Here is a 26,920-nt window from a genome sequence, read left to right as displayed (position 1 = left end):
GGTGGCACATGCCTTTCATCCCAGCACTTGGGAGGCAGAGGTAGTAGGATCACATGAGTTCGAGGCCATCCTGAGACTACATACTGAATTCAGGCCAACCTGGTCTAAAATGAGACCCTACCTTGAAAATCCAAATTAAATAAATAAATAAATAAAAAGAATAAAAAGCCTCCCAAAGAGGCCAAGGTGGAAGAGTTCCTGCACATTGTAGCCCAACCTGAGCTATCACAATGAAACTTTGTCTCAAAATAAGCTAACAAGCAAATAAATAGACAAGCCATCTGTCATACCTCATGCCTAACATCCCAGCACTTGGGAGACTCAGGCTGGAAAAATATCATGTGTTCCAGACAAGCCTATGGAAGACTGAGTTTCAGGTCAGCTAGAGTAACACTCTGACAAGAGAAAAAGAAAAGAACAAACAAAAACCAAAGAGACAAACCAAAGGAGTTTCTCAACAAAGAAAAACTCAAGGCTTAGTGGTTTCCATGCTACATTTTACAAAACTTTTAAGGAGAAATAACACCATTGCTTATTAAACTATTCAGTATAATTAAAATTTCAAACTCATCCTATGTGGCTAACATTGTCTTGTTACTGAATCTGACAGACACAACTAAAATTAAAATCATAAAAGATTAAAATCATAAGATCATAAAAGATTATCAGGTTGGTTGCACTCCAGGGATACAACAGTGGATCAACATACACACCTCGGCACTAGTCTATTGTTGGAGCTTTGTATGGGGTGAATAGATGCTTGCTCATGTTTCCTTCAGGAAAAGTTAACACAACACAAACAAATTTGGCCTGAAAATAAAGTCGTGACTTTAAAGGGGTTGGGTAGGAAAATGGTACCTGCACATGATTAATGCATGTTATATGCTTGCATGGAAACACATTTAAGCCCATTAGTATTAAAGTAGGCTTTTATAAAGGTAATTAAGTTAAAATAATGCCACTAAGGTAGAGCCAATTCAGAATGATTATTGTGCTAATATAACATGGAAATTTTAGGCTGGAGAGATGGTTCAACAGTTAAGGAACTTGCCTGCAAATCCTAACAACCTAAGTCCAATTCCCCAATGCCCATGTAAAGCCAGATGCACAAATTGGCACATGTGTCTGGAGTTTGTTTGCAGTGGCTGGGTTCAACCATATTTATTCTCTCTCTCTCTTCCTCTCCTTCTCTCTCTCTCTTTCTCCCTCTCTCTCTGTATTTATCTGGTTGCAAATAAATACTTTTTGTTTAAAGGAAATTTCAACATGACCTACATATAGGAAGATGATATGGAGACCCAGCAGAAGATAGCCATTGATATGCCCAGAAGAGATGGTTGGAAGAGATCCTTCCATCACAGATAACACAAACCAACTCTGACAATAGGTGACATACAAGGAAGAGTGCCACCTAGTTACCCTATGAATAGAGTTATACTACCTGAGTCCAAACTTTAGTTCACATTTTACTACCCCATGACTTGGAAAAAGTTGAATTAGGCTGTTCTCTCTCTTTTTTTTTTTTTACAATCATAAAACAAAGATAAGGTGTGCACCTGCATCTGAAGCAGGAGGTGTATATAATATGTAAATGAAATTTAAAAGGCTTCCTAACATAATTCAGAATTGGGTATTTGGGATCTCTCAGCAAAGTTTCACAATGTGTGGTTATTATAATCATAACCATCATATTCATCATCACCTTCATGATAATTTTGAATGGGGGGGAGATAGTTGCAAAAACTATGACATTTTATTGGCATAAATTAACTTCAAAATAATGAGTTTAATAAAGACTTACTCATGCATGCATATAACAAAGTTTGATCATATTCACCTCTTTCTTTTATCTGCTCTCTCCTTTATTGTGATTTGAATGTGAAATGTCCCATGGACTAGTGGGTTTGAATACTGAATCCAAAGTTGGTGGTTGGTTCTGAGATGCTTTAGGAGGTGAAGCCTTGCTGGAGGAAGTGTGCCATTGGGGTGGGGCTTTGATGGTCCTGGTGTAGCCCTGCCTGATGCTCTTGCTTTGTCCTTCCTGTTAATACAATGATGTGACCCTGGCTCACTCCTCCTGCCATGCTTTCCCTACATGATGAACTCTACCTTCTAGAACTGTAAGTTGACATGAACTTTACCCTTTCCTGTGCTGCTTCTGGTTGGGTCCCAGTAATGAGAAAGTAACTGATATATCCTTGATTGCCTTCCTCTTCCCTAATATAGCAAGTCTATTTTCATACCCTTTTTTATATTCTACATATGACAGAAAACATGATGCTTGTTTACCTGAGTCTGGCTCATTTCACTTCAATGTGATTATATCAAGTTCTACCCATTTTGCTGAAAATGACAGAACTTTGTTCTTCATTTCCAAAAAGATATTCTCCCTTTTTATATATTTACACCACATTTTCTTTATCCATTCATCTGTTCATTTCATGTGACTCTTGTGAATAGGGCCAGTTATTGCATATGTGCATGTTTATTATGTGCTGGGTTTTTTTTTTTTTTTACATTTTTTTTATTTATTTATTTGAGAGCAACAGACACAGAGAGAAAGATAGATAGAGGGAGAGAGAGAGAATGGGCGCGCCAGGGCCTCCAGCCACTGCAAACGAACTCCAGACGCGTGCGCCCCTTTGTGCATCTGGCTAACGTGGGACCTGGGGAACCGAGCCTCGAACCAGGGTCCTTAGGCTTCACAGGCAAGCGCTTAACCGCTAAGCCATCTCTCCAGCCCATGTGCTGGTTTTAATTCACTTGAACATACACCAAGGATTGGTGTAACTAAAGCATATTCTAGTGCTATTCAGGGTTCTTAGAGGAACATCCATACTTATTATATAGAGGCTGGACAAGTTTACCAATAGTGTATGTTTACTTTGCCATGCATCTTCATAAGTATTTTTTTCTCAATGATACCAATATTGACTGGGGTGAGATGGAATCTCAGTGCAGTCTTGAACTGAAGTCAAACAAGGTCTAAAAATACTTAACATTTTTTCATGAACTTATTAACCATTTGTACTCTTTTAAATGGTCTATTTACTTATTGATTGGATAAGCTAATAACAGTATGGTTGTGGAATAGAATATGCTTAGTAATAAACAAAATGAAAAAAAATTAAAACTTAAACTGAAGTAAAATTTCCTGGTTAAATTGTAGGCAATCAGCTAGTATCCCTTGATAGTTATTGACCGATGATAGGGACTCAATGTTAGGCATAGCTAAATCCTGAGGGCTTTCTAGTCCATGTCTATAAAATAGGTAAAGCAGTACCTTCTGTATAGAGGAACTGTAATAACTTAATAAGATACCATTGCAAAGTGCCTGGAACACAGACAGTAAGGCCAAGATAGGACAGATGCTATTCACTTAATTTCTTCATCAGAGGCTATGAAAGTCTGAGTAATGACATATGGTTAGAAGAGATACATATTCAGGCTTGGCCATAAAAAAAAATCTGTACTTTCATGTACAGTTATGAAAAATTATAGACCAAGTGAGCTTCATAGAGGAATCAGGGGTATCGGAGAGCAAAGAATAAGAGAATTGATTTTAAGAATCAAGGTATCACCCAAGAACCTTTATGAAATCTGTTGACAGGATTCCAAAATTGCTACTACATACAACTTTCTGAAAGGTTGATTATTATTGATGGCCCAGTCAGGTCCTATTTACTATGTGTTTCCATATAACTATCTTATTTCCTAAATTCTTTGGGTCATTAAAGCTATATTTGGGTGTGATGGAAAGGACCTTATAATGTTAAGATTCCTCAACTTGAAGCTAGATGCAAGGACCTGGTAGGAAGTTTGAATGAGCCCCTTGGTGAGTATTTCTACATGTGAAAGCAAGAATGAAAAAGACTGCTCTGATCAGATGGCCTTCCATGGCCTGGGCTTACTGCATGCTCATTAGTCCTTTTTCCTCCTCCTAGAGTCCACAGAGGGCCACACTTTCTAGCACATTTTTAAGTTCCATGACAGCAATAAGAATGGTTCCATCCATAGTTCCCTGTGCTATTTATTAAGGTGCCCACTAGCCTCAGGTAAGATTTAAATTTAAATAAAAATTTTTAAATTGTAGTTGTTCAGGCTACAAACTACAGTTAAGGTGTTGCCATATTGACTGGTGGAACATAAAATATTTCCTTCATCATAAAAGATTCTTTTGAACACTGTTAGACTGGCTGCTCTGTGGTGACCTTAGCAGTTCTTCTCTACATGAGATCAAGATTCAGAAGCCCAGGTAATGGGCAGCATAGAGAGTGTAATGCTTCGGATAGACTTTATAAATTTAAGAATGTGATGGTTAAGTTCTATTGTCAATTTGATCAGGTTAAGAATCCACAGACGTTCCTCTTAGATAGGTCTCTAAGGTTGTTTCCAGGAATGATTAACTGAAGGAGAAAGTCCTTCCTCCAGAGTGAACCCTTCTCCCAGAACAGGCAGCCCTTCCAGACGTGGACTTTATGTAAGGAAACTCTGGGAAAAAAGAGCCCCTTATTCCCACCTGAATGCCAGCGCTGCTTGCTGACTAGTGCTTTACTTGCATGTTCATCTTTCCTGTTCAGCTATGCTCAGTTGGTATTAGAACCAAGTTTCTTCAGCCTTCCTGCATGGGCTGAAGACCAGGAGCTCTCCAGAAAGCCTCAGGGCTTCTCTGCTGAATTGGAACTGCTGAGGCATCCAACCACAGGCACGGAGCAGCTACCAGGTTCCTTGGCTCTCAGGTCTGCAGACTGGTACTGTTGGACTGCTATAAACTAATCTAAGAAGTCCTCTTTTTAATACAATTCATTCTACTGGTTCTGTTCCTGTAGAGAACCCTGACTAAATACAAAGTGTAAATTAGAAATGCTAGATGGCTCTAGTTAAGCCAACAAATAAATGATTGGGGATAAAATAAATCTACTTATGCCCAGAGAGGAAAGTTGGGGACAAGGGTACTTGCTGCTTCGGCCCTGCTGTTGTTATCTTTCTCTACACAGAAAAAAACAGTTTAATCATTTATCTGTTTATGGTTCATGCAAATGCCATGACAATAAGCCAGCAGACTATCCTTGACTTCTAGATAGACCATCCTCTCAGAAAGCATGTATAGCAGACAGCTTCAGGTTCACTGAGATGAACTTCCAGACCAAGCACAGTTATGTAGGAAGGGATATTTATTGAAGCTTACAGATCCAGGGGAAGTTCTGTAAATGGCAGAAAAGCTGGCCTGCCTTCACAGATCCAAGCAGAGAAAGAGAGAGAGAGAAGCACAAGCCAAAAAGCCAAAAGCCATATAGCACAGCACAGCACACTTGAGGAACTCCAGCTAGGCACACTTGGCATATCTTTAGATTGAAATCTGAAACCCACCACCACACCTTAAGATATACCCAGTGACATTGCCACCAGCTAGGTGGCTGCAGATGTAAACTACAAACAAATAAAAAACTGAATATATTGGGGGCCATCTATTCAAACCACCACAGCATGTTAGCTCATTTGAGTTATGCTCTCCCTAAAAGAAGAGAATATAAACCCAAGGTAAACAAATACCTAATCAGTAAACTTCCAGGGTGCCTGCAAAAGTGCTTGTAGACATATTGACTATCATCTAAATTATAATTTGGGTCAATGGTTACCTGTGTGGTTAATAGATTCTCTGTAAGAGCCATAAACTTTATCCTCAGCTCTACTCCAACTGAATCAAGTAAATCAAAGTATTTCATAAATAGTCATAAAGTAAATGAGGAGGTTTCCCCACCAAAAAAAAAAACAAAACAAAAAAAAAACATAACTTAAACATGTTATCTTTTCTGGTTTTCCTTCTTAAACATTTCTCCAGAACAATCTCTCAGTCACAAGTCTCATTAATGACATTAGCTTCCTCTCCAGTTATTATGGCAAGGTCAAGTGACTATGTTACTTTGGAGTCACTGATGCCATTTGTCTTACATTTCAAAATATGTGTGTGTACATCTGTTTAATTATGATACTGCTTTATCTTTAAGATTTTTTAATCCTGTATATCTTGACCTATATGTGTTCTTATAGAGACAACCTTATCAACCTGGTTGCATGCTTGAGGAAAGGGCAAATAGCATGGCTCTACTACCGTCTATGTTCCTATAGACAACTCACCTAAGCTTTCATAACCTTGTTTCATTGTACTCTGAAATGCATGTGAGAATTTAATCATCTCTAAGATTTAGTATCACTTATTTATAGTGCTTAAAATCTATAAGGGAAACCCAATAAAAGGTATTAAGAAATATGCTACTCAAACTTTCATTATTCTGTTTAACCATTTATTAAATGGAACTATATAATGTATTAGTACCCACAAACAAATTAAATTGTATTTGAATTCCCTCCCAGTACTCCTGAATTCCCTCAAGATTCTTATATTCACAAGAACCCTTGGATATGAAAGTATACTGTATCACCATTTAATGCCAATGCCGATAAACACTACCTAAGTAATCCAGGAGAACATTTTCTGTGATAAAGGATTAGACCAAAGCAAGCATGTATTTTTGTCCTGCAAGTCGGAAAATTGCACTGATGACATTGCTATCTCACATAAGACCATACCCACCTAACTTTCATTCAATCCAACCTATCAAATATATTTCTTTTTTAAAAATAGTTTTATTAATTTATTAGAGAGAGGGAAAGAGAAGTATCAGGGCTGTGAACATACTCCAGATGCATGCACCACTTTGTACATCTGGTTTTATGAACCCTAGCCAGTAAGTTTTGCAAGCAAATGCCTTTTAACCACTGAGCCATCTCTCCAACCCTCAAATATATTTTTTAATTTTGTTATTTCCAGTACCTATAGTAACTACATGATCTTCTGAGAAAATAGTTGATTCTTCTCAATATTCCTTCATATCACTCAGGACTCAGGAACTATAGTGTAGAAATAATATTGCAGAGTAACCAGCCAAAGCAAATGAAGTCCTAGTTTCCTGTCAGTCTACAAAATGCTTATTGTATAACCACTATGTGAAAGAATGTGGAATGATTAAGACAAAAACAGCCTATTAACCTATTGTGCAGAATCAACATTAAACATGTTGCATATGTGGTGAGCTTTCGCAAGGGGATGGTGAAGGTATTATGGGAACATGCAAAAGGGAGCATTTAGTCTGTGGGAAAAACTGAGAGCAGAACATTGTATCCAAATTATTTGGTAAGAAGCAAAGGCAAAAATAGTCCACACACACAAAAAAAGTGCATGCAAAAACTTAGAGTCAAAAGAAAGACCAGACATGGAATGTTGTGTGAGAATAATCAACTAAAGGAAGTTCAGAGCAGTTTGAGAAGAGAGAAGAGGAGAAAATATTCTGAAGGAAGATCAACAGTTTACACATGAGCCTTCCAGCTTTGAGGTACAATTACTGATATGAATTCCCTGTCCCAATCACCTTTTAGGATGAGATAAATTTAACTAATTTAGGGTACACTTTACCCTACTACCTCAGGCACTTTTTCCCTATCTCATGAATTTTAGGGACATTGTGTGATATTATAGGAACAGCTAGAATACAAAACCGTCACACTGTGTGGCCTAACCACTGAACGGAAAGTCTGAGAGGAGAAAGCAGCAGTTTGCCCTTCAACTCTTGACTGAGTCACACTGACTCTGGGCTCATTACTACTCTATCTTTCACCTCCATTTCTCCCTTCAAATTTCTCATGCAGGTACTTTAAACATTTCTTTTAGGAGAGTCATGATGCTTATATTATGTAGCATGTATTAAATTAAATGTTCTAGTAGTAAAGTCATAGAAATTGGTTCAGTTTATCTCTGCCTAGCCCAGTAAGTTACTTGAATTCTTGTGGGAAGACATTTCCTGGTATTCTTATAGGTTGGGTAACATAATTTGGGCTAGGGCAAATTCAGAGCAAGGGGATTCACAGTTGGTATTTACCCTTTGCCAAAACTGCATGCCTTGTGAAACTAGAAAATGTTATTATGTTCTGCTATATCTTGAACATCTAGGTAGTATCAGGGCCATACTATTGCCCAATTAGAACTTATATAATATGTAACTTAAAATATCTCTGGTCTTGGTTCATGTTGATTTAGTTCTCCTTCATGGACATGCAACAGAAACCCAAAGGAATCATACAAAATGCTAAGATTTCGAGAGCTGATACAGTCCCACTTTTCCGTTCTGATTTGCATAACCCTCTGATTTTGTATAAATCATCTCAGTATGGGCTTGCAACTCAATATGAAATTTATTCTACTCTTGCCTTTGGCAATCCATTTTGGGTTCATGGCTCTAGATTAAATGGCAATTTTCATTGTACCAAATACTAATATTTGATCTTTGGAATAGCATATGTCTTATCATCTTGATTACTGAATTAAGAATATAATTTTTCTAGGACAAGCCAGTTTTGAATCCAAGGTATATGCATCACTAGAAAGGTCCTCTTTGCAAAGTGGGAGAAGATTCTTTAACTTCTGGTCACTTAATCTAGTTTTTCCCCCCTCTGGATATAGAAAAAGTCCAATATTTTACATGACAGTCATTTAAATAATAAAAATAAGTAATTATGGTCTGTCCCAAACTTCTCTCCTCTAGAAATTCTTTTAGTCATCTTTACAGAACATGGCTTTGAAATCATTCACCTCCCTGACCAAGTTGAACACACAGAAGAGGAAACTACAGGGTCTTGGGAGGTGGCTCAGTGGCTGAGTGCTTGCTACTTGAGTGTGAGGGTCTGGGGGCAGGGGCTGAGACTGCCAGAATTGTGACTCCCCAGACCCACGTAATTTTTTTTTAAAAAAGCTGGGCATGGAACAGCCACACATGTCTGTAAGCCCTCTGAGGGGGAAGTGTCAACACTGGAGAATAAATCGCCAGGACCCACTATCCAGAAAAGCACAGCTCCAGGTTGAGAAAGAGGCCCTGTCTCAAGTAAGTATACAGATGAGCAGTAGAGGTCACCAAAGTCCCCCTGTGGCCACTACACACATCTGCATGCACCACATATAATATACCAGACTCCACATACTACACACACACACACACACACACACACACACATGCAAAAATAACAGAAAGAAATTGCAAAGCAAAAACCACATCACAAAAGTCAAAAGGGATTTGCAAAAGCAAGAAAAAGTATTTTCAGAATATATCACATATAATACCTCTAGAATGTAAAAATTATTTAGAGAGACCCAAAGACTTGATAAAAGAGATAGACAAGGCAGGGATAAATGATTTAAAAATACGTACAAATAACCCTCAAATATATGAAATGATGTTCAATCTCCCTTACAAGTTTTTTGCAAATTAATTTAATGTATAAATTATACTGAGATGCTATTTCTCATTCATCAGAAAGGTAAACCCAAAGCAAAACTAAAAGAGGGATGGGGAGATGGCTCAGAGGTTGAGGTGTCTGTCTGCCTTCAAAGCCTAACAACCCAGTTTCAAATCCCCAGGATCCACATAAAAATCAAATGCACAAAGTGGAGCATTCATCTGGAGTTCTTTTGTGGAGGCCCTGGTGTACCCATTCTCTCTCTCTCTCTCTCTCTCTCTCTCTCTCTCTCTCTCTCTCTCTCTCTTCTCCCTATCTCTCTCTCTGCTTGCAAATAAATAAATAAAAATATGTTTAGGGCTGGAGAGATGGCTGAGCAGTTAAGGCATTTGCCTGTGAAACAAAGGACCCATGTTTAATTCACAAGCATCCATGTAAGCCAGATGCACAAGGTGGCACATGTGTCTGCAGTTTGTTTGCAGTGGCTGAAGGCCCTGGTGCACCCATGTGCTCTCTTGCTCTCTCTCTCTCTCTCTCTCTCTCTCTCTCTCTCTCTCCCTCCCTCTATCTCTCTCTCAAATCAAATCAAATTAAAATTTAAAATATTTTTAAAAACACTCCTGTTGAAAAAAAAATAAAAGAACATTTTATTGATGATGCCATGTGGGGATATTACTGGTGGGATATAACATACTGTGGCTCTTTGGGAGAAGAATTTGGCAATAAAAATAAAAATATACACTTACCTGCTGATCCAGCAATGAATCAAAACAATTGCTTGAAGTAGTTCTAAGAATTTACTCTAAAAACACATTTTCGGCAATATGAAAATGCACATATACAAGATTATCATTATAACATTGTAACTGAACAGCCCTGGAAGCACCTGACAAAGCATAGAAAAATGATTCATGAGCACATCTGTATGTACACCTCAGTGTCAAGAAGCTTGAAAAATAATGAAGAGTTACCTATGAGCTCACACAGAGTGTGCTTTAGAACGTGGGCGACTAGAAGCTGCTGCAGAAAATTTAACTTTAAGTGTAAGAAAGAGAAATAAGTAAATAACATGAGTTTGTTCACTGATTGTTTATCTACAGATGGTGAGTAGAAGTAGGGGTGAGAAAGGAATGGAAGTGTGGGAGAAGGGATTGGGGGAGTGACAGTTTTTGAGTAAAACAAAAATTTTATGGTTATGGTTTTTGGGATGTTAACATTTGGCATACTGGAGTATAAATAATTAAATCTGAAAGAGTGAGGAAAAGATCCAAATGGAATATAAACAAAAAGAAAAGAAAAATCAAACTTTAATAAGACAAATAACAAACCTCACTGAAGAGGTGGTGACAGTGGCTAACAAAAGTAACATTGGGAAAGAGCAGCTTGACTACCTCTTTTAAGTCCAGAGAAAAAAGATGAAAAGCTGGACTTCAGTTAATGGGTTTATTTCTAGAGTTATAGCTCAGTTTTTGTTAAACTATGGTAAGTGTATTCTATACATCAGCAAACATATTGTGATTAATGGGGTAACATAGATAATAGATTGCTAATTTCCAGGAAAAGAAGTTATCAGTAAGAAAATCAGGAAACTGGAACAACTTTTATAGAGACTATATTGGACTTAAGGGCATTGGTATAGCTCAAAACTGAAAAGGATGTACAAAGATAACTAGTACATAGTTCTAGAGTGTATGTGTGTATTTATACACATATTCATTGGCTTATCTCTGGAGGGGGAAGAGAAGCAATTATAAACCCATACCACTGGCCATTTTGAAGGAAAAAATTCTTATAGAATTATGTCAAAAAAAAAAAAAAAAAACTAAACTAAGACCATTAAAAAGGTCACATTCCAGGCTGGGATGAGGAAAATAAAAGATGATCTCCAGAAAGTATTTTGTGGTCCCAGATATTAGAAAATACTTGAAATATGGCAGGATCATACCAAAAGGACACTGATGACAATTGCATTAATTCCCAGTGGCCCAATTTAGACAACTTAGAGAAATAAAACAAAACATAGTGTTGCATCATTATTCTTAGACTAAAATGAAATCCATAAGTCTTCAAAGATATAAATGATTAACTGAAAGGATCAACAAATGATAGAGAAAGGACATCCTTCCTTATATTCAAGTCCAGTTAGCAAATGTAGAAGGAATGCTGGAAATAGATTACCATTTAACAAATACCACAGTCATAATTACTTAAGGAAGAATCATAGGAGAGCCTAAAATTAGTAGACAGAGGGATGATGAGAGAAAAGATATTTACATAGTCTCAAATCATCTTTCCATGTGATAATTATTTGTTATAAAAGGGAACTAGGGCTGGAGAAATGACTTAGTGGTAAAGGCACTTGCCTGCAAAGCCAAAGGACCCAGGTTCAATTCCCTGGGACCCATGTAAGTCAGATGCACAAGGTGGCACATGCGTCTGGAGTTTGTTTGCAGGGACTGAAGGCCTTGGTGTACCCATTCTCTCCCCTTCTCTCTCTCTTAAATAAATAAATAATAAAATATATTTTTTAAAGGGAGACATATAACAGAGGAGCTTGGCAGACATCACTTTTACCAAATGGTCAAAGGTAAATTGTTGTTACTGGAGTTATTAGGGTCAAAACCTGAACCCTAATAATTGTCCTCCCAACACATTTATAACACACACACACACACACACACACCAGATTCAGCCACCCCTCCTCAGTGAGCTAATTGAAAGAGCCATGTTAATTGTGAAAAGTAGAAAAAGAAGATTTACATAATATGACCCCATTGTTCCCTCTAACCCTATCTTCAGGGTCCTGACATGAGATGTAGATTGAAACATAGCTAAGCAGGCCTGGTCAGAGTGTGACCCCATCCATCATTGAATCCACTACATTCTCTCCTGAAAGGTGATTTAAAAGTTGCCAGTGCTGTGTAAAATCCCTTTCTGGGGAGACAAGTTTCCCATCTGACTGGCAACTGGGCTGTGGCATTTTCTTTCTCAGAGCATGAGATTCCTGGGTAAATTCCAATTTCTTGGGGTTCATTGTTTCAATAGTCTGATAGCCAGAGGAAAGGTAATAAGGTCTCTTTAGAATATCTTCTTTCCTGCCAGGTGGGTTACATTGCCAACAATGAGACAAATTAACATTCCAGCTTGCCAGCTGGGAGTGAATTCAGAAGAGCGAAGGATCATTATTTCATGGATTAAGTGCTTGAAATGTACAAGTCTGAAATATTTGCAAATGCTGCCACCCACACAACAGCCTCCCAATTGGATACACTGAGAAGGACACAAGATGATATTCTTGTAGTATCTTAAAGAATGTATAACCTAAAGTGAATCATGAGGAAACATTATGCAAACTCAAAGATGTAGAAAATAACTGAACAGCACCCCCCAAACTGTTAAGATCATGAAAAACAGAGACCAAGAAATTGTTTCAAATTGAAGGACACTAGAGAGACAATGTCACCGAATATACCTGTGTGATTGTGGATTGATCACATGTCATGAAAATGAATTGGAACAATTAGAAAAATTTAAACAAGGTCTATTAAATACGTAAGAAAGGTACATCAATGTTATAGTTTCCTGACTTTGATAACTGCACCATGGGGATAGGCTTAATCATATCTTCCTAAGGTGCATGTATTAAAGTCCCAACATCCCAATACTTCAGAATGTGACTACTTAGAGATAGACATTATAAGGAGTAATTAAAGTAAAATGAGACCATATAAATATATCCTAATTCAATATTTGAAGTCTATATAAGAAGTGATTTGGACACAGAATGAGGGACGATCATATGTGGACCAGTAAGAAGTTAAGAACCTGCCCATCTACAAGACAACAAGAGAGGCCTCAGAGGAATCCAAGCCTGCCAACAACCTGATTGTGAGACTTCTCTTATTTCCTTCATCCAGTCTTTAGTCTTTGGTATTTTCTTATGTTAACCCTGGAAATCTCATATTATATACCTTAGAAGAAAATTTTGACAGAATACTATAAACAGTTTTTAGACCACAATGTTAAGTGACATAAGACCATCCTAGGAGACAAATATCGTATTCTACCCAATCATCAAGTTCACAGTGAGTAAAATGGTGACTTTCTGAGGAGTGAGGTGGGGCGTTAAGGTGTGTATGTAAACGTGTGTATTATGTGCATGTGTGAATGTGGGCACATGTGTGAAGGTCAAAGGGGAACTTTCCAGACATTCCCAGCCTTCTACCTTGTTTGAAACAGAGTCTTTATGTCTTGTGCTTGCTATTATTGTTGACTGTTAGGATCACCATGAATTACTGATAAATTCCCTGTCTCTACCTTCCATCTCACTATCAGTATTTATTTTCTTAGTGACAACTTTCATACATGTATGTAATGTATTTTGAGCATAAGCCTTTCCCATTTATTTTCCTTTATCCTCTTTATAATCTTTTCCAACAAGATCTTCTACTTTGATGTCCATTTTTTTCACCTTCCTCCACCATCCATGACAACAGGTTGATGGACCCAATAATGTAAAGGTAACAACATCCACTGTGAAGTCATGAGTGGAATGACCACTTTGTGTTTAGAAGACAGCACTTCAGAACACTCCTCCCATCCTTTGGCTCTTAAATTCTTTCTAACACCTCTTCCACAATATTCCCTGAACCTTCGTGGGCATGGCAAACATGTTTCATTTGATACTGAGTACCTACCTGACATTTCTTCTCAGCATTTTGATGAAATTTAGAACTGGTTTAGTGGTTAAGGTGTTTTCCTGCAAAGCCTAAGGACCCCAGTTCAATTCCTCAGAACCCACATTGCTAGATGCACAAGGGGGCACATGTGTCTGGAGTTTGTTTTCAGTGGCTGAAGACCCTGGTGTGCCCATTCTCTCTTTCTCTCTGCCTCTTCTTCTCTCTCTCTCTCTCAAATAAATAAACAAAATAAAATATTTAAAAATCTATTTCACTCTTTGATCTTCTTTCCTTTCTTTTTCATTCTTTCCCACTCTTCTTCACAGGGATTAGAAAGCAGTCACTGGATAGCCTTTCTTCCAGCTTCTTCTTCCTTTTCCTATCCTTTCCTAGCATCGCCCTAAACAAATCTTTTGCAGGTATGATATTGTCTTGATATATGCTTCTTAAAGGGCCCCAACTAACAGTCCTCAACCCTCTATGTAAAATGGCAATAAGGAGTGATAAGAGCCAAGGCTCTTAAGTCACATGTTCTACTCTACCCCTTAAAACAAGTTATGTCATTTCTCCCCTGTCTATTTCAGTAGAGATTGTTCCACTTTCATCAATAGTAACCCAAACTCATGGTGTTATAGTGAGAAAGAAATACAAGTGCAGTGCTTAGAATGGTACCAGGATATAAGATCTGAATACATGTTATACAAGAACTTAAAGTTTCATGAAGAAGATAGAAAACAGACAAACACCACATTGTAACACAAAGATGAAGGAAAGGAGCTTGATGTGATGTGATGGTCAGTGAGGCATCTTAGATTGGGAAGCCAGGAAATGTCAACAAGAAAAAGTTCCCATGTGGAACTGTGGGGAGAGCTGATGAACAGAAGGAAATAGCTCATGCAAAGACCTTAAGACAAGAATGAGCAGATCACCAACCAGGAGGTAGCAGGGTGGTATTAACAGTAAAGAAAACCGGGAAGATAGGTGGGACCAGAGGGAATAATCTCACTCCTTTATTCCTTCATTGATCTATTCATTGTGCTCTTGGCAGCTGCCTGAGTGCCAAGAACCCTAATACTTCTCGCTTTCCACTTCATAGATGGATGATTAGAGGTAAATTGAGCTCCAGACAAAGGACATACAAGAGACAAAAAACATTCTTTTAAAGACCCCCACTCCTTTGTACTTTCATATAAGCTAATTACCTCCTTCATATTGGTAGATATATTTGTATTGAACACAGGCTTGTTTGGTATTATATTACCTTGAAAATACTTTATTTTGCTTGATTATGTACACTTCTTAGTAATGAAGTTCATGTTAGTTACCAAAGTTCTGGTATCTCCAAAATAGCACAAGCCATCTATTTTGACTGGCAATTAGTCTAAGCACTGCTGAGTTCTGTTCAGCTAAACTTAACTGGTCTCCAGCTGATCTGATGAGTTCTCTGTAAGTGAGGCTTTTATATTAAAATGTGAGGGCTGTTGAGATGGCTTAGCAGTTAAGGTTCTTGCCTGCAAAGCCTAAGGACCACTGTTCTACTCCTCAAATCCCACATAAGCCAGACACACATGGTGACATATGTGCAAAGCTGCACATGTCTGGAGTTCAATTGCAGTGGCTGGAGGCCCTGGCATGGAAATTCTCTCTCTCTCTCTCTCTCTCTCTCTCTCTCTCTCTCTCTCTCTCTCTCACACACACACACACACACACACACACACACACACGGCCATTCTGTTGGGCTTGCCTCAAAAAAGAAAAAAACAAAGATGAGTTTGGTAACTACTGCAGTTATTTTATATGGTAGTGCCTAAAGTGACCTATTAAGAGCATTTTTATTTGATCTGTTTTGGTAGTCTAATGAGATACTAAAGGTTTGCATCTCCCAGGTCTGCTTAACATATAGCTATGTCACAAACAGACTCTTACCTGTGTAATTTACCAGGGTCTCAATTTCTTCACTTATAAAATATAGTTGAATGTGCTCTTTCTGCTTGCCTTAGTAACCCGAAAGAATCATTCCTCCAGTGGAGTTCCTTAAATCTTGAGCCATGAAACAATAAGGATATTCTGAAGTTGTCTTGGAGTATCTCCTTTGTCCACAACTCAGTAAAGTTTAAAAAAAAACAATCTTTCTTACCCGAATTCCAGATGGAGCATTGGCAGCTGGAGTAGTGAGCTAGTTAGACAAACTGCTGAGCTTTCATCTCAAATTAGAACCGCAAGATAAGAATAGCTCTTGTAGCAGCATTCACCTGGGCAAAATTACAAGCGACATCAGTCTCCAGGAATCAAGCTGCAGTTTGGCTGCACTGGGTCATCCTCTAAGATTAGGTTCCTTCATCTGCTAAAATATATGAGCTCCCTGGGAAACCCAGAGATTTCTTTTCTACATATTCTTCTTATGAGGTTGGGGATATATGCCGTTTATTGGACCCTGTGTGTTCAATTGTTGAGTCTGCAAAATAGAGCAGTGTTTATGTAATCGATGTAGGGTAATAGGTTATTTGCCAATTATATGTGAAGGAGGAAAGAGGCCCATGGAAATAACAGGGGAATTTCTTGGAATCTGAAACTAGGAGAGAAGAGAATGTAAGAATGATTTTGCTCTAGGGTATATGTAGCAGTTACATGCTCATTCCTGGGACAAAAACCTGACCAGAAACAGTTCAAGGAAGGAAAGGGTTTATTCCAGCTTACAGTCTGAAGGGAAGTTTTGTTATGGCAGAGCAAGCATGACAGACCTGAGCAGGAAGCCTGGGTCACATCTCCACATCGTTGGGAAGGAAGTAGTCAATGTACTGGGCTTTGACCTAGACTGTATTATTCCCCAAGCAGCACACATCATCCAGCAAGGGTTCACTTTACAAAGATCCTACAGCCTTCCCAAATTGCCACCAGTTGGGGTTACATATGAGGTGTACTCACAAATACATGAGACTACAGGGGGTAGTCCATATTCAAACTACCCACAGTAGAGAAGATACCATTTTTCTGAGGTTGTTCTTTAGTCTAGCACAATGGCTGACAAGCTTAATTGTTCCTGTGGTGGTTTGATTCAGGTGTCCCCCATAAACTTAGGTGTTCTGAATGCTAAGTTCCCAGCTGATGGATATTTGGGAATTAATGCCTCCTGGTGGGAGTGTATTGTTGGGGGCGGGCTTATGGGCTTTATAGCCAGTCTCCCCATGCCAGTGTTTGGCACACCCTCCTGTTGCTGTGGTCCATCTTCTGTTGGCCAGGGGGTGATGTCCACCCTCTGCTCATGCCATCGTTTTCCCCTGCCATCGTGGAGCTTCCCCTCGAGCCTGTAAGCCAAATAAACCTCTTTTTCCCAGAAGCTGCTCTTGGTTGGGTGATTTCTACCAGCAATGTGAACCGGACTGCAACAGTTCCCCATAATTATCTATTGAGCCTGATGGGCTACTTATTGAGGGCTACTTACTTATAAACTGGGGACTCCAGTTTGGGCTAAGCTAGGAGTAACAGGGCCTATGTTTACTCTCCCATGTAAAATAACTCCCAAATGGAAAAAAACTGAATTTTTGTTGGCAGACATTGTACATAAAAGAATCAAGGACAGCAATCTCTGAGAGATGGGTAGGGGGTGAAATAAACATGATGATCCCATTTTGCTGTTTGAGGAAGTTTCCAATCTCTGGTACAGAATGGACCTCAGTGAACCTTTTAACACTGGTGAGCTAAAATTGGTAGTGTTCTCAAGACACAGGAAACAGATTAATGTGAGAGTCCAAGAGAGTAAGAGAAAAGCATATGTAAGTCCAGAAGAGATATAGCATAAAAATGAATATTTGCAGAGATACCCCTTGAGTTTTTATTTGAGTGTGTATGCATCCAGAGAGAAACAGAGAGAGCTACCTAAGAGAGAGAGAGAGAGAGAGAGAGAGAGAGAGAGAGAGAGAGAGAGAACATCTGAAAGTATTGAAGTGTCAAGAATTCACACACTGCTGGGCTGGAGAGATGGCTTAGCGGTTAAGCACTTGCCTGTGAAGCCTAAGGACCCCGGTTCAAGGCTCGGCTCCCCAGGTCCCACATTAGCCAGATGCACAAGGGGGCGCACGCGTCTGGAGTTCGTTTGCAGAGGCTGGAAGCCCTGGCGCGCCCATTCTCTCTCTCTCCCTCTATCTGTCTTTCTCTCTGTGTCTGTCGCTCTCAAATAAATAAATAAATAAAATAATAATAAAAAATAAAAAAAAAAAAGAATTCACACACTGCTAAGAAAAGTGCCTAGTCTCAACATTCAAAACAGGAAACCTAAAGCCTCAGAGGTCAATGGGTAGATTAGACAAGTTTATGCTTCAGTTGAGGGCACAATTATCCCTATACTGATAATTTCTCTAGTCCTGCCTAACAGATCTTTAAAAGGCAAACAGGAAGAATCAAACCCTTTCCAAGTAACTTAACTGCATTCCAAAATGAAAGCCAGGAATATTTATAGAAGTACCAAAAATATCAAACATTCAACTATGTAAAATTCACAATGTTTGGTGTCAAAATAATGAAAGAAGGAAAGAAATAAGGGATAAAGAAAAATTAATGGGAATAAGAAGAAAGAAAACAGAGAGAAAAGTAAAATAACTGAAGATGATCCAGAATTGACACAGATGCTAGAATTAGCCAACACGAGTTGTTATAGCTGATTCTGTTTAATTTAAAAGGTAACTAGGGACACAGGAGATATGGAAGACTAAAACAAACTTCCAGACATGGATATAGCAATGTATGAGATTTATAATAAATCATTAGTTAGAAATAATAGCAGTCTGGATCATGATAAGCAAAAATCAGCAAGTTGACATAACAACAGAAATGATTCAAAATAAGACTGATAAAAAATTTATAAATAAATGAACAAATCAGAATTTCAAGTAACCTGTAAATTTAACTGGAGTAACCAAAGTGTGCCTAAGGGTGGGTGTGGTGGTTTGATTCAGGTGTCCCCCATAAACTTAGGTGTTCTGAATGCTAGGTTCCCAGCTGATGGATATTTGGGAATTAATGACTCCTGGAGGGAGTGTATTGTTGGGGGCGGGCTTATGGGCTTTATAACCAGTTTCCCTATGCCAGTGTTTGGCACACCCTCCTGTTGCTGTGGTCCACCTTCTGTTGGCCAGGGGGTGATGTCCACCCTCTGCTCATGCCATCGTTTTCCCCTGCCATCGTGGAGCTTCCCCTCGAGCCTGTAAGCCAAAATAAATCTTTTTCACAGAAGCTGCTCTTGGTTGGGTGATTTCTACCAGCAATGCGAACCGGACTGCAACAGTGGGGGTAGATGAGGAAGTGTCAGAATAAAATATATGTGCATGCAATGACAGCTGCACTGAGTGCATGGATGCAACAGTTAAACTGGATATCTACATGTAGAAGAGGAAACTAAATCCCCAAGTCTCACCTTGTAGCAAAATCTACCTAAAACATATCAAAGGTCTTCATGTAAAACCACAATCTTTAAAACTACTAGAGGACAACAAAAGGGAAACACTACAAGATATAGACACAGGCAATGAACAGATCAGGAAACAGCAGCAAGAATTAATATGCAAAAATAAGCTCTGCAAAACAAAGAAAAAAATCACAGAGTAATGAAGCAACCTACAGAATGGAAAAAGCTACTTGCCATCCCCCAGTACCCACATAAGGCCAGATGCACAAATTTGGCCAATTTTGTTTATCTCTTTATATTATTTATTCAAATTATTTCATTTACTTGTTCTCTGATCTTTATTTCTATTCATAATAATTTGGGATTGGCTTTTGATTACTTTTATACATCTTTGAGATGCATCATTAAGTTGTTGATATGGAATATTTCTTTCTTTTATGATGTGAGCACTTACTGCTACAAATATCCCTTTTATATAATTCCCACTATTTGGAAGGCTAAATAGAGGACTATGAGTGTAAGGCTTGCCTGGGTCACAAAATACATTCAAGGCCAGCCTAGGTAACTTAGCAAGACCCCGTCTCACCAAGCCCCTCTCCAAAAGACTGGGAATGTAGCTCAGTAGCAAAGCTTGCCTAGCATGCTCAAGGCTCTTGGTTCAATGAGGGGATAAGAGAGAGCTGAATGTCCACATTTATTGTGGCACTGTCTATAATATGCAAATATGTAAGATATGAAATCAGCCTAGGTGATGGTAATAGATGAAGGAATAAAGAAAATGTGATGTGTATACAAAATGAAATATTGTTCAGCCATAGAGAAGAATGTAATCAATTACAGGAAAATGGGTGGATCTTGATGACATCATGTTACACAAAATAAGTCAAACACAGAAAGTATTTCATATTTAGTTTCATATTGGAAACTTATGGACTTTGACCTAAAAGTGATTGCTAGGGACTGGAAATGGTCCTACAGAGTGGAGAAAGGGACAAGGTAGAGAAGGGTAGATGAATATGTTCAATGTGCATTATATGCATGTGTGGAAGTAGCAGGATGAATCCCATCCATGCTTGTAATTAACATGCAATCTAATAACAATATTGGAAGCCAGGTGTAGTGGTGCATGCCTTTAATTTCAGCACTTGGGAGGCAGAGGTAGGAGGATTGCCATGAGTTCAAGGCCACTTTGAGACTACATAGTGAATTCCAGTCAGCCTGGACTAGAGTGAGACACCACCTCAGAAATTTTTTTTTAAGGCATTATTGGAATGGAGACATTGCTAAGTGGTTAAGGCGCTTGCCTGCAAAGCCTATCAACCTAGCTTTGATTCCCCAGTACTCAAGTAAAGCCAGATGCACAAGGTAGTGCATAAATCTGGAGTTTGTCTGCAGCAGCTAGAGGCCCTGGCATGCCCATTCTTTCTGTCTTTCTTCTCTCTCTCTGTTTGGAAATAAATAAAAACTATTTTTTAAATTTAAAAAATAGTAATAAAAGAGTATATATCACACCACCTGAGGAAAGTAAAGAATATCAAAAGGATATTATGAATAGTTTTGTGCTGTTAAAATTTAATAATAGACAAATTCATTTTCTTTTAAAACTTTTTCATTGACAACTTCCACAATTATAGACAATAAACCATCATAATTACCTCCCCTCCTCCATTTTCCCTATCACAAATTCACTCTCCCTCATATCCACCCACCAATTAGTCTGGTTTTAATTTTGATGTCATCATCTTTTCCTCCTATTATGAGGATCTTGTGTAGGTAGTGTCAGGCACTGTGAGGTCATGGATACCAGGCCATTTTATATCTGGAAGAGTGCATTGTAAAGAGTCCTACCCTTCCTTTGGCTCTTACATTTTTTCTACCACTGCTTCCACAATGAACCCTGAGCCTTGCAAGCTGTCATAGAGCTGTTTCAATGCTGAGCACTCCTCTGTCACTTCTCAGCACTATGGTGCCTTTTGAGTCATCCCAGAGGTCACATGGGTTACAGAGGTCATCTGAAAAGAGAAGCTTCTCTGACCAAAGTGATAGTAGCATTAATATATGGGTATGGATGTTAAGAAAAGAGCTTATAGGGCAGTTTGATGGGCATAATATATGCATTTAGCCAGACACCAGTGGGCATTATACCCCTAGGGCTCATGATCTCCCACATCATAGGCTTTTGACTATGTTTTCAGTACCAGACATGGATTCCCTTCAGTGGTGTGCATCTTCAGTCCAATTAGTTGGTTTCCCTCATAACAGATATGCCACTATTGCACCTGTTGGCTCATTTGGCTTGGCTGGCCAAACTTCAGGCTTGCAGTGTCTGTTGTTGTTGATCTCCATTGATGACTTCTCTCTCTCATAGGTTGTTTGATTTCTTATTATTTAGTTTTTTGAGTTCTTTGTATATCCTGGATATTAATCCTCTGTCAGATGTATAGCTGGTAAATATTTTCTTAATAATAGACAAATTCTTAAAGGTTATGCATTACCAAAAAAAAAAACCTCATTCAAGGACCAGAGAGATGGCTTATCAGTTAATAGCACTTGCCTGCGAAGCCTAAGGACTCAGGTTTGATTCCCCATTACCCATGTGTCTGATGTGCAACGTGGTGCATGCTTCTGGAGTTTGTTTGCAATGGCTAGAGGCCCGGGGACACCTATTCTTTCTGTCTGTCTGACTGACTCTCTCTCTCTCTCTTTCTGTGCTTGCAAATAAACAAATATAAAAAATAACAATATTTTAAAAATAACTTACTCAAGGATAATTAGATAACCCAGTAATCTGAACAGCTCTCTATACTCATTCAATAAATTGAACTCATAGGAAATAAATTTTTATAAAGGAAACTGTATGAACAAACAGCTTCACTGTGAATGTAAGCATTTAATGAAGTTATAATTCTAATTATACACAAACTTCCTCTCTCAAATAAATGAATAAAATATCTCTCTAAAAATTCTTTATCATTGTTAAAAGAATAAAAAGGTTACTGTGAAAAATATTTCTAAAAGTAACAGACTATTGTTCAAGCATCCTGTTTGGATCTCAAAATTGTTATTTTAACTGATAGAAGAAAACTTAAAAGTATACATATTTCATGTATGTAATGTATGTAATGAATATAAATTAATGAGCCATGATTCCTATCATACCAGTGGCTGTCTGAGGATAGGGCTGGAGTAGTAGGAAGGAGGAACTTAAAAAGGGGTGGGAAGATCCTGGGAATCTAGGATGTGTTCATTGTATTGCAGTGATGGTTTCCCATGTAAAAATATAAGTCTAAATTTACCAAATTGTTCATTTTACAATAGGTTTAGCTCATATGCTAATTAAACATCAACAATACTGTTCTGACGAAAAAGATCACTGAGATAGAGGTCCCAAGTAGCATGTATTTTTTTAAATGTTATATAATGTAGGAAAGAGAACCAATAACTTAAAACAGGACAGGGATTGAAAAGGAGAAATAATAGTTGTGCAAAAGAGGATTGAATGAGCTCCCCTTCCCAACCATCAGAGTAATAACCTTGAGGTGTCTTGACTGTAACTTAGCTCTCGTGCTCAAATGCATCCCTGGCCAGGAGCTGTTGGCAATACTGTTTGACTTCATGAGATATCTCTAACATTCTGCTTCCGTGCCTCTTACGGTCCCACTTGTAGTTCCCCAATTTTAGTCTTCCATAGAGCAGTAGCTGAGATACTGTGATAATTAATATTAATTATGGGGACTGGAGAGATGGCTTAACAGTTAAGGCATTTGCTTGCAAAGCCTAAGGAGCCAGGTTCAATTCCCCAGAACCTAGGTAAGCCAGATGTACATGGTGGCACATGTGTCTAGAGTTTGTTTGTAGTGGCTGGAGGCCCTGGAAAGGCCACTCCCCCTCTCTCTCATAAATAAAAATGACATATAATATTGATTATGTACTTAACAAGATCTACAAACATCTAGGAGACAAACTTCTGGACATGTCTATAGGAAGTTTCTAAATTAGGTTAACTGATATAGGAAGACCCACCTTAACTGTGAGTGAGCACCATGGCTGGGGTTCCAGACTGAATAAAAGGAGAAAGCTAGCTGAGCACCAGCATTAATCTCTCTCTGCTTCCTGGTTATAGACGCAATGTGACCAGCTGCCTCACACTGCTGTTGCCATGCACTAAAACAACTATGAGCTAAAATAAACTCGTTCTTCCTTATGTTGTTTTTCTTTCTGTTTTGTTTTGGGGTTGTTGTTTTTTGGCTATAAAAATCCAGCTTTATTTTTCTTTATATACAAGGTGTGCATGCAAGTCATGTGTAAATTAAGGTAAATAACTTCACAAATCACCTCTTTTGGGCAGGTTTTAGAATACCTCTCCCTTTTTTATCCTACCCTTTGGTGCCTCGGGGAGCATGTTGTTCACTTAAACCCTCTCTCACTTTCAGGTGTGTCCTTACATACTCTGGTTGCTGCCTGGGCAGCTCCATTTAGACTCTCAGATCCTGGTCAGTCTCATCCTCTGCCCTGCTGGTAAACTGGCTGTTTATGCATTAAGAGATGACATTAGCAAGTTCAGAAATTTTTTTTAAAATTTTTTTATTTATTTATTTGAGAGCGACAGACACAGAGAGAAAGACAGGTAGAGGGAGAGAGAGAGAATGGGCGCGCCAGGGCTTCCAGCCTCTGCAAAGGAACTCCAGACGCGTGCGCCCCCTTGTGCATCTGGCTAACGTGGGACCTGGGGAACCGAGCCTCGAACCGGGATCCTTAGGCTTCACAGGCAAGCGCTTAACTGCTAAGCCACCTCTCCAGCCCAAGTTCAGAAATTTTTAGTTACAAGGATAATCATCAATGGGTAAAAAAAAAAATGGGATATTGATTACAATTATTATGTTTACAGAATAAAGATAAGGTAACATTTATATTCAAGGTCACTGCAGCATGAGACAGCACTGGTAGGAAAGCGGAGGCTTGGTACATAGAGAAGTATGGGGAAGACTTGGAACCTTTCTGGACCATGAGGTAAGAAACCTCAAGTGATACAGCAATAAAATGCACAAATATTAGTCAGTGTGTCCTGTGATGCTGGTCATCAGGAAGATATAACTTGTAACAATTTAGCTGTCTAAATTCTCTACACCTCTCAATAGTTTCTAAAGTTCTCATTTTTCATCTTTTTTATTTTATATGTATCATAACAGCTTATACTCCTGTAAGCCCTTGCCTCTGCTCTCATTACCCTGGAGGACCTCCTTGGTGGGGTGATGGCATTCACTGTGGAGTCATGAAGTGGGTATCAGGGGACCATGCCTCAGGATATTCCACCCACTCTGTGACTCTTACAGTCTTTCCACCCACTCTTCCACAATGTTCCCTCAGCCATGGCAGGCCTGTTGGCAATCTTATTTAGTGTTGATTTCTGAATTTCTGCACTGATGGGTTTTGATTGATCACTGTGTCTGCCACCATCACCCTGGAGTTAGTTCTCAGGCTAGCAGTAAGAGCAGTGTTCATGTCAGTTCCTCTTCTGCAATTTCTCCTAGGCCCTGGCAAATATGGTAGAGATGGCATGTCTTATGATGGGCAGTCAGCTAGCTTCTTGTCTTATTGATGGATCTTGGTTCTCTGTTCTCTCTATCGTCTGTAAAATAAAGAAGGTTCTCTAATCAAGAGTAAGGGCAGGGCTGGAGAGATGGCTTAGCGGTTAAGCGCTTGCCTGTGAAACCTAAGGACCCTGGTTGCAGGCTCAATTTCCCGGGACCCACGTTAGCCAGATGCACAAGGAGGTGCGGGTGTCTGGAGTTTGTTTGCAGTGGCTAGAGGCCCTGGCGAGCCTATTCTCTATCTATCTATCTATCTATCTATCTATATCTGCCTCTTTCTTTCTGTCTGTTGCTTTCAAATAAATAACTAAAAATAAACCAAAAGAAAAATTTTAAAAAAGAGTAAGGGCAGCTTGGGTTAAAGGGGTATGCACATTTATTTGAGAGATGTGTGTGTGTGTGTGTGTGTGTGTGTGTGTGTGTGCGCGCAAGCCCATTCTTCTTCTCCAGAGAGCAGTGGGGGCTTCTTTCTGAGGTCTGAGTTTCCTGACCATGGGATTATGACTTGGTTTCCAGTTCCAGATATGAGTTTTCTCACACTGGGCTGACCTCAGGTACGGTCATAGAACAGTTGGTTACCTGCAGAGGCTGTGTGTCACTATTGCGTAAGTGTGGACTTCTTGTCCAGCTGGTTGATTTGGTAGTCTGCAGGGTCTTCTGCTTATTCATGCTGATGGTGGCCATTGTCCTCCAGAAGCTCCCAGAGGGCTCTCCAGCACTATGAGGGCGAGCCTTTCAATTCCAGCACGATATTCCAATGTCTATAACCAAACCCTGCGATGTCTTCAGCAATGGGGTTATACCTTTTACCTCTGGTGGGTAATCAAATGTTTTGGCAATGTCCTCCATTGTTTTGGAGACCTAATGGATCTCCCTGGTGAACAGATCACTGTAGATGGGGTGGGGGGATGGAGCAACCCAATTCTGGTCTTGGGATTTACCAGCCAGAGTCCAAGGTATTAAAGTTAAGCCTTTTCCCCTTCCTGGACTTTCACCCTTATCTCTTTATTGGTGATTATATCTTATAGAGTGCTAGCCAAAATGAGGGTACCTATGAAACTGATTCATGTTGTGTTAACTTTTGTGTAAATTCCCTCTCAACTTTCACTACCCCCTACCATGCCCTTCTTGCCCCCCTACAAAAAATTGTCCCTCCCCTAGCCTGAGAAGTCACTCCTCTCTCCCTACTTCTCCTCCTAGTCAAATCTAGCTTGATGTCCACAACCCTGGTGCTTCCTACTGTTTGCCCTCATCTCTGGTTGATCCCAGTCAGAACCGCACATTTGGCTTCTAGTGCCTATGTGATCTCACTTAGAATGACTTTTTCCACTGCATCTAATTTCCTGAAATTTTCATTATTTTATTTTTCCTTAACAGTAAGTAAATGCCCATTGTGTGAGTTACCACATCTTCATGAACCATTCACCAGTTGGTGGGCGTCTAAGATGATTCCAATTTCTAGCTACTGTGAACTGAGTAGCAACAGATATGACTGAGTAGTATGTAGTATGTATGAGTAGTAGTATGTATGAGTAGTATGTAGTATGTATGAGTAGTAGTATGACCTCTGTAGTAAAGAATGAATCTTGAGGGTGTATTCCCAGAAGTGGTATAGCTGGATCAAGTGGAAGATGCATTTTCATGAGTCTGCGCACCGGTTTCTCTAGTGGTCATACACATTTGCACTCCCACCAGCAGAGGGCAAGGGTTCTTTTCCCACAGCCTCACCAACATTTACTGTCAGCTGCATCCTCCATATTGTGTTCCCACAAGCTGCTGGGATTCTACCTGTCCAAAATGAAATTCATTCTCTAGCCAAAACTTAACTTCTGTGTCCATTAGCCCAGTGAATTAATACGCGAATTCTTCAGGTGTCCAAGTTAATAACGTAGACTACAGAGTAATTTTATCCATTTTTCTTGCTCACCACAATCCATCATTCAGTAGGTCAGGTCTATTTT

This window comes from Jaculus jaculus, chromosome 1, assembly GCF_020740685.1.
Source record: "Jaculus jaculus isolate mJacJac1 chromosome 1, mJacJac1.mat.Y.cur, whole genome shotgun sequence".
Lineage (NCBI taxonomy): Eukaryota > Metazoa > Chordata > Mammalia > Rodentia > Dipodidae > Jaculus > Jaculus jaculus.
This window is presented reverse-complemented; position numbering follows the sequence as displayed.